Raw genomic sequence first — 8,613 nt, forward strand, 5'->3', positions numbered from 1 at the left:
AGAGGCTAAAATAAGACGATTCCTACTGAGATCCAACTGCCGTTCCTGTAACCTGTATTAGAATATTACTGGGGACTCGAGAGAAGCAAGAAAATAATGTCCACACAGCATGAAAAGGAAACAGTTAGCTACTGTACCATACAAGCTACAAAGCCTGTGCTACCCTACACAATGAAAGTGATTTCACATCTCACTAGCTTTCAAGCCACTCGACTGCTTGTATCTAGGGTTAACCCAATAGTATTCCATTGCACCAGGCTTGCTTCCAAGCTTTATGTAGCAACAGAGTCCCTTGCAGATCCTTTCTTCATATTTCCTGTGTGCAGCTGCCCGTTGAGGAGTGAACTTGCTACTGGCTCTCCTGAATCATCCTAACGCAGGACCTAGAAGTCCAAGTCTATAGACCCTGCCAACCTAAATGATAAAGCTGTGAGGCTTTGGAAAGCCTGAATCAGGATTCAGAGGTGGATGTACAGCTGTCAGAAAGTGTGGAGTGGTAAGATTACTTTATCACAGTGGTGACGCATTGGTGGTTTAATGAGGCACAACTGGAAGTACGACTGGTGCTCTCAGTTTGACCTAAACCGAGTTCCAGACCTGAATCTTCAGTGATTAGTCCTCTCCTACCTCCACTGCTTTGAAGGGAAATAAAAACAATGTTGCCATGGAGATGCCAATTTCTTCCACGTTTTTCTTGATATGCTTCTGAGTGTTTTTGAACTTATGGATGATACACCTAAACAGTCACACGCATGTTTAACTTTAGATTTACAGACTAATCTAAAAAATAAATATATAAATAAATCATCCATGCTGTTCCCATTTTCTAAACACAGCTTCCATTTCCTTTGTGGCGAAATTGTTATTATTTTGAGTTAACCTCAGTCCTATAAAAAGTAAAACAAACTGGAACTGTAAACCAGAAGAAGGCCTATTGGTTTGTCCTTGCAGATTAATGACACGCATTCTTCCTTCTACCCCAGGAGGTTCCTTATCGTTCAACAGACAGGAGCAGAGGGGCCAGGTTTTCATCTCTTTAACCATGGTATGTAGCACACTCTAAAACATACACTTCAGCAACAATACATATAAACTCATCCAAGTTGCATGCCATCTATTGCAGGTCTAACTTTGGCAGCCCTGGTTACTCTGCGATGAATATTACTGCCGTGTGTGTTTATTTATGTACGCTGTTACTTTATACCGTATTATAAAACTTTAACATTTTAGAATTTCAGACAATTTGCATTTGTAATAACTGTCCAAATAAAACAGTGGCTCAATTTTCTTATTATTATTTAATGATGTGTTCAGTAATACGTGTTCAGTAACAGAATTTCAATAAACGGATGTAACGGATGCTTTGAAACGCTTTTTGTAATTACGCTGTAATTATACGCACTTTATATAGTCATGTAGTAACACTGTACCAATGCATAAGGGCGTAATTCTGTAGTTATTAATTGCGCCTAAAAGCGTCCTATCAGCCAATCACATGTCCCCTTTGAAGACTGAAAAGCTTTAAAAGGAAACTATTGATTCAGCCAGCCCAGACACTGCAGGCATAACTTAGATTGTTTTTATTCTGCCATGGGCCTGCTTTCACACTACACTATGATGTGTATTCACTTTGGCATGTCCAGACTTCCCTGAACCTGAGTTTAGGTTTTTGATTTGCCCCAATATGTTTGTAATGATCTGCAAGTAAGAAGCTGCTGCAGTCTGCAAAGTGGTGCATCAAGTTCAATTCCGCACAGGTTTGTGTGTCCAGTGAACCGTTCGGTATCCCTGATAGCATTGGAAAAGCGGAGCTCAATTTACATTGTAACAATAAAACTAGCACATCAACAATGGATGGCCTAGTTTTGCAATACATTGCTCTAAGCTGTACCACGAGCAGGAATAGCTGATGAAAAGATAGCAAATAGAGTAACAACCTAAAAGCAGTAAGAGGATTACCTCAGAAAACAAACGACCCAAGTCTGTTAGGCCTGTTACATTTACACAAGGAAAAAAAAAACATTTAGAGTGTGTAGACTTCGACATTAACATTTTAAGCCTTAGGCAGTTTTTTTTTGTTATCTGGATTAAAATGTGCTACCTCCTCAATGTCCAGTAATTAAACTTGCACTGTAATAGATTACAGTGACATATTGGTGGGCATTGGCAATGAGCAGAAGGTGCATGTGAGATTGTTTAAGATCTTGAACAAACATCAAGCCCCGAGACTCCTCTACACAATTAAGCAATGGGGATGAATTATTGCAATTTCAATACATTTCATACTTTTTTTATTTTTTTCTAGATCGCTGACATATGCAGGTTTCTTCCTTTGGGATACAGAACTTAATTGCGTAAAAGATCAAGGAACACGACCGCAGTTTGCTGCCAATGCAATACTATCATTTATTGAAATGTTTGCAAACGACCGTTGACCTTTTCTGCTTTGTAAAACAGAATTGCTATGAAGAAGCCACCGTGTGGAATGCATGTCAGGACTGAAGTTCTTGGGACACCCATCCTAAACGACGAAATGAAAGCAGCGTTGCCTCTTGTGGGGATGAAGCCAGCCTCTACTGCAGTATTAATTAAAAGCATTGAACTGATGGGTAAACCGGTTTTATGACTTTAATCAAATAAGTCTCTTGTGGAATGTTTCCAAAGAGTTTTAGTGAGCCTATTATATCATTTTAATGATCATTTGTTTGGAAATACAATGTGTTATATTCATCGGAGACTCCAGTCAATCGCTTACTCAAGGACATCACGTTTATTTATTTTACTAATCCTTTCATTCGCTTCAAAGACATTGCAAACACTTTTTTTATTTTTTTTTATTGAGCGATTTAAAAGAGCTCTATTTTTGTTAACAATTAATGAAAACCACAGAGGGCCTTTTGCCCTTCATGTTGAGAGAATATTTTTTGTGTTTCAGTAAATTTATAATTCAGAGCACCACTTGTGTTGCCAAATGATTCCTTTAATAGTTGTAATGATTTCTGTGCAGACATGTATTAAATAGCAGGGGTTCTGATCATGGACATGAGTTCAATTAACACTAGAACCACCACGGAACCACCACGGAACCACCATGGAACAACCACGGAATCACCACGGAACCACTAGAACCACCATGCAGTCATTTTGACGGATTGAGGTTTTCAAATTGAAATTACTCTGCGTGTCTGAAAGTTATGCAGTTGCCTGTTTATGACTCTTCCTAAATATATGTATTAAATACCCTGACTGTGTTTGAAAGGCAGGATCACAAAAATATTACCAAGATACTGAATATTAAATGATAATAAAAGAAATCAGCCAACAAAGCCATGTTTGTAATACAATTGTGTCCAGTGAAGGAACTAATTTAGCAGATCAACTAAATAAAAAATAGAAAGAAAAGAAGAACTCCCCCAATGATGTTATTCTGAACCTTTACAATCAAGGAAAAGCAATATACAGGGACCCCCGATAAATTGCTTTTTTTTTTAAAGCAATCAGCCACCTGACTGAAAGAAAACAAGAAAAATATGAGCTTGAATTCAGTTACCTGGAGATTAAGTATTGATTACTGCCCTGAATGATCAGAGCATTGCTGTCACGACATTCCCTAAACCTCAAAAGATACAGTTTTAGAGCTCCTGGAAGGAAACTGAAGACAAATGATCAAATAGATCTTTTGAGAGGACTGGGTGACAGAATGCCTTTTAATTCTGTCAGCTTTGGGAAAACTGAGTTTAAATCAGAGGAAAATAAAATACAGTACTATTCCAATATTTAGACTGCCTTTTGTGTTACACATAAAACACTAAGAACATGGAATTTTGGATTGTTCCATACATGACAGTGTAATAACATTGTAATAACGGGTTAACTACCAACACTCCATACACGTACATGGTAACAACTAGTGGAATAAGCTTGTGCATGGACTGTGTGATTACATCAGGTAGCAACACTGTGTAATCTGACTTATCATGTAAGCATGCCTTATAATGTCAAATGCTACTTTACACCATTTGGAAAAACACCACTGATGTTACAAATACTGTACTTTAGGTTATCTGTGAATAGAGGGACTTCAGTCTACATTTCTGCAAACTAAGCAGGGTCAGATACATAACTCTAAAGTGTAATCCTTTGAACTAGTTTACTTCTTCAAGTCTCCCAAATAGAAGTATATATATATATATATATATATATATATATATATATATATATATATATATATATATATAAATGGTTCAGCAAAAATCACAACTCTGCCAAGACGGACCGCCGCCAGCATCTAGGGTTCACCGGGCCATGTGTATTCACAGAGAAGGCAGATGAAAGCATGGGGAAAAAAAGACATCAAACAAGACATGGCCTGCATTGAGACCAAGTTCAGCAGCTGAAGGACAATGAAACCCCATTGAGAACTGAGAACTCAGGTATTTTTTTTTATTTATTATTTCTTAGCAGACGCCCTTATCCAGGGCGACTTACAATTGTTACAAGATATCACATTATTTCACATTATACAGATATCACATTATTTTTACATACAATTACCCATTTATACAGTTGGGTTTTTACTGGAGCAATCTAGGTAAAGTACCTTGCTCAAGGGTACAGCAGCAGTGTCCCCACTGGGGATTGAACCAACGACCCTCCGGTCAAGAGTCCAGAGCCCTAACCACTACTCCACACTGCTGCAGGTATAGAATAGCACAGGGGTTTGAAAGTCTATTAGCATTTTTGAAAACAAAAAAAGGTGAAAAGGAATATTGCTTTAAGAAAGAGCTGGTATATTCAAGGTGATCCGTCACCTTGTGCGCTATGAAACGTTGTAGTTTAACGTATTTCTGATTTATTGACACGAGCTTTGGACCAGCCTCGATGAGAGCCCTGCATTGTTTCAATATTAAAAGCCCATATTGATGTAATCACACGACCATACAAAAATGACCCTCTACCCATTCCATGGAGATGTCTATAATGTCATTATTTGAGAAAGCAGAGTTAAATAACACACAATAGGAGACACTTGTAAAGTTGCATTGGAAAATGGTGGTGTTTATATTTTGTGCTCATATTTGAATGATGTGTTATCAAACCAACTCAAATACTGGCATTAGCATTGAACTGTATTTTGCTTTGCTAACTTTGCACTTTGCCAGATGAACGCACTGTTCAGACAACTGTGTAATGCAAAAAAAAAAAAAAAGTCTTGCCTGCAAAGATTATTAGCTTGAAGATAGGTTGTGGAAACTGTCTAGTTAGCCTGCCGAGTTAGCCTGGAAGAAAAAACAATAAAGAGGAGCTGACCAAATTAACCACAGCCAATTCCAGCTTATTAGGAACAGCACAAGCAGTAAAGGATCACATTGCCCCCTCCCTTCTGGAAATATTCTAGAAATCCACATTGAGACAGCTGACTGAGAATGCAATTTAGAATGACAGCAAAGGCAATCATTACTGCCGTCAGACAGGGCTTTTCTTCCAGCACTGGGGAAGTATAATTCCGACTTAGAATGACTCCTTAAGAACAATTCACACATTTCCTGTCTTCAGAGCTACAAGAGCACTCCCTCTGTGGGTTTTCAGTAATGTCTTTCAATGACATTTAATTCCATGTAATAAAGACATTGTCTTGAAAAGGAAATTGACAGCTGTTGGCCAATTTGCTTGTTTGTTGTCCAGTTCTTGTGCAGCTAGTTCCAGCGGCTCCCTGTAGTGTTTCAACCCCAATCGTGCGTATGTGAATCCAGCAAGGGTGAAACGGCTGCTTTAGGCATGTCATTGACATCTTATGGTGACTGTGAGTTTGTGCATGTTTCTATGGTGAAAAGAACAGCTTTCAAGGCAATTCAAGGTCCAGGTGAGCCAATGTAATGATAAGAAAGATAGATTTAAATTAGAAACCATTTTAAATGTGTTTCATTTATTTTATTTTTTTTACCACAAGCTAATATAATATACATTAAGCTGAAGACGTGAAAACACCGCGGGTCTTGGCTGTCGCTTTATCAAAAGCATATTGTTGTGGATAAAATAAAGAACAAATGCCCCAGCTAGTCAGTCTGCATCACTTCATCATACTCAATACTTGCTGGAAGATACATGCTGAGGCCAGGTATTGACTCTCCTCTGAATTGTGTGTGTGCTACCACCCCCAGGAGCCTTGGTCCATGCATCATGGAAATCAGAAACAGGATCCCATTGTTTTGCACACATTCTTTCTTAATAAATAAATACAAGCATCACTATTATTATGCAGTGACATTATCTTCCATCGTTACTTTTCAGAGGTTGAAAGGGCATACTGTTAGTATAACTCCAGAACCTTACTGTGGTGTATAATGCAATAACATCCCACACCCTCGTTTACAGCATGCATTGTGTAGGAGAAGAAGGTCATAGACCAAACTCAGTCAAAAACATGAAGAGGGCCATCACAATTATCTCCAGAAATGATGCTGCAGCTTGCCTGGGAATTTACCAACTGTACTTGTTACAGCTTGTTAAGAAGTTCTGTGACATATACAGTAGTAACCTCCAACAGAGAAATCCAAAGGACCACAAAATAACTTTTACCATGAACAAACACACCTTCTGTAGAGCACACCACTTACAACCAGAACCATGAATTGAATTGTGTATAATATATACATGGCATATATAAAATAATGTCTAAAAAAAAAAATATTCAAATGCAATCAAAATTTTCTATTGTCTTGAAGCTCTGTATGAATACATGGATCATTCTGCACTTGCTTGTATTTTTGTATTGACTTGAAGTTCTGTATGAATACATGGATAATTCTGCACTTGAAAGGCATTGATTGGGTCTAAGATCACAGCAATCCATTACTGTGAACAAGGACAGGAAAAGATGCCGACAGCAACATAAATACTCATTATTTGATAACTGTTAATGAATACATGTGTTCCTTCTCTTTTGTGCAATAAGACAGGATAAATGCATGTGAAGTTTGCCAGCTGCAAGGATCACTATCTTGAAGAAAAACTTTCATTAAATGGTGAATGTCACAAGCCCTTGAAAAATTGCCACAGGGCTACAAACATTTAAAAGCATAGGAAAACATGACCACAACCATCTGTAAAAGGGTTTGATCAATTGTTGCAAGTGTATTGTAATGTCTCATACAAGCGTGGTAAAAATGTGAAGCATACCCATTTATCTGATGCTTTTCCATCAATATGTGTTTCCTTGGGGTACATTCAATGAATCTAAACAAGGACAGACCACTCTCTTAGGAAGGCTTGTGAGTCTAATTTAATGGCAATATATGAAATGTATAGGATTCTTGATAACACTTTACATGAAGTGTCTCTTATTACTATGCATTTACATACATATTAACTAGTAATCAGAAGGGAAGTTAGCTGAAATCAATATAACATTTAATACAGGAAAAACACTTCTACTGATGTTGTAGGCATAGAAAAATAAAAGCAAACCGCATGAGTTTGTGGACCCACAGAACCCCACTCTCTGCAGGGCTATAGCACCTACGCCACAGACACCTGAGTTTGTGACCCCACAGAACCCCACTCTCTGCAGGGCTATAGCCCCTACGCCACAGACACCTGAGTTTGTGACCCCACAGAACCCCACTCTCTGCAGGGCTATAGCCCCTACGCCACAGACACCTGAGTTTGTGACCCCACAGAACCGCACTCTCTGCAGGGCTATAGCCCCTACGCCACAGACACCTGAGTTTGTGACCCAACAGAACCGCACTCTCTGCAGGGCTATAGCCCCTACGCCACAGACACCTGAGTTTGTGACCCAACAGAACCCCACTCTTTGCAGGGCTATAGCCCCTACGCCACAGACACCTGAGTTTGTGACCCAACAGAACCCCACTCTCTGCAGGGTTAAAGCCCCTACGCCACAGACACTTTGGAATTTAATCAGAATTGAAGTTGATAAGTCAGGGTCATTAATAAGTTATGTAACATTCTTTGGACGTGGATAAGAGGGTACACCGATAGTTTACATTAGAACACAAGAACATTTACTAACGAAAGGAGGCCACTCGGTCCGTCAAAGCTTCTGGGTTGCCCAGGTGCTGAGCCTAACTTTATATTACGCTTTAAGATTTTCAAGTCTTAAAAGATGTCGACAAAGTTAACCCAATCCATCACTTTATTCTTTTATTTTACATTCAAATTGTTATTTTGAGAGAGAAAAAAAAAACATTAAAATGTAATTTGCTTGGTAATCTGAAAGGTTTTTTTTTTTCTTCCAGCTTTTATATCTCATGTGTAATGAACTGAAAGAAAAATGAATCATTCATCAATATATAAAAAAACATACCCATAAAAGCCAACTGCTTTTTTTTCTTTTTTTTGGGGGGGGGGTTGTTGCAAAGCACTTCTCAATAAATCAGTGAAATTGTTCGCTGCTGAATTGTATTTCCAGTAAAAAAAAAAATAAAGTTTTAATGTTTTCTAAACTCTAATGTATTAAAAGGAGGGGGTAGCTCTTGTCTGGTTCAAACATGAACTTGTAACTCAAAGGATAATTTAAGATAAGTGTTTTATATTCAGTTTCTTCTTTCCAGATGCAGGTACCATTTAGCAGTGCCACTCATGCCTGAA

At 38.3% G+C, this 8,613-nt stretch overlaps 1 long non-coding RNA gene across 1 annotated transcript; it reads left to right on the top strand.

Moving 5' to 3' along the window:
* The first annotated feature begins 283 nt into the window (after window positions 1–283).
* LOC131708138 (uncharacterized) lies at window positions 284–2,989 on the top strand. The gene is made up of 3 exons (XR_009311276.1): window positions 284–496; window positions 984–1,045; window positions 2,306–2,989. It is a non-coding gene; the product is annotated as an uncharacterized LOC131708138 (long non-coding RNA).
* Window positions 2,990–8,613: the final 5,624 nt, after the last annotated feature.

The sequence above is a fragment of the Acipenser ruthenus genome, chromosome 40 (assembly GCF_902713425.1).
Source record: "Acipenser ruthenus chromosome 40, fAciRut3.2 maternal haplotype, whole genome shotgun sequence".
Classification (NCBI taxonomy): Eukaryota; Metazoa; Chordata; class Actinopteri; order Acipenseriformes; family Acipenseridae; genus Acipenser; species Acipenser ruthenus.